We start from the raw sequence: 344 nt of genomic DNA on the forward strand, positions 1-344 counted from the left end.
GCAAAGGTTTGTGTCTGGGGAAGGATGTGAACGTTGCCTTGGTCCTTGCCTGAGAAATCCTGCTGGCCTCTCCTAAATCCCCGGGAGATGGAGAGGAACTGGTCTGGCCCTGGACCCCCTGCAAATGGCGTTAGAGAGGGACACGGTCTGCACGCACCCAAAGGCTCCTGGGGTTACCCAGATGGGGCTGCAAGAGGGTCCTGGACTCGCTGTAGCACCTTGACATCAAGGTGGGCATCTCCCACCCCCCCACGACCACCACCCACCTCCCAGACCTGCTCCCGGCACCGTAAGAGGCTGGGAGCATCCAGCACGGTCCTCCCGAAGCAGCGTGCCTCCCCGAA

At 61.9% G+C, this 344-nt stretch overlaps 1 protein-coding gene across 1 annotated transcript in view; it reads right to left on the reverse strand.

Moving 5' to 3' along the window:
* LOC104078578 (signaling lymphocytic activation molecule-like) overlaps positions 1 to 344 on the reverse strand; it is a gene marked incomplete at its 3' end in the record, with an annotated part of 2,490 nt that overhangs the window by 1,465 nt on the left and 681 nt on the right. The gene's annotated exons all lie outside the window — the stretch shown is intronic.

The sequence above is a fragment of the Fulmarus glacialis genome, unplaced genomic scaffold (assembly GCF_000690835.1).
Source record: "Fulmarus glacialis isolate BGI_N327 unplaced genomic scaffold, ASM69083v1 scaffold23776, whole genome shotgun sequence".
Classification (NCBI taxonomy): domain Eukaryota; kingdom Metazoa; phylum Chordata; class Aves; order Procellariiformes; family Procellariidae; genus Fulmarus; species Fulmarus glacialis.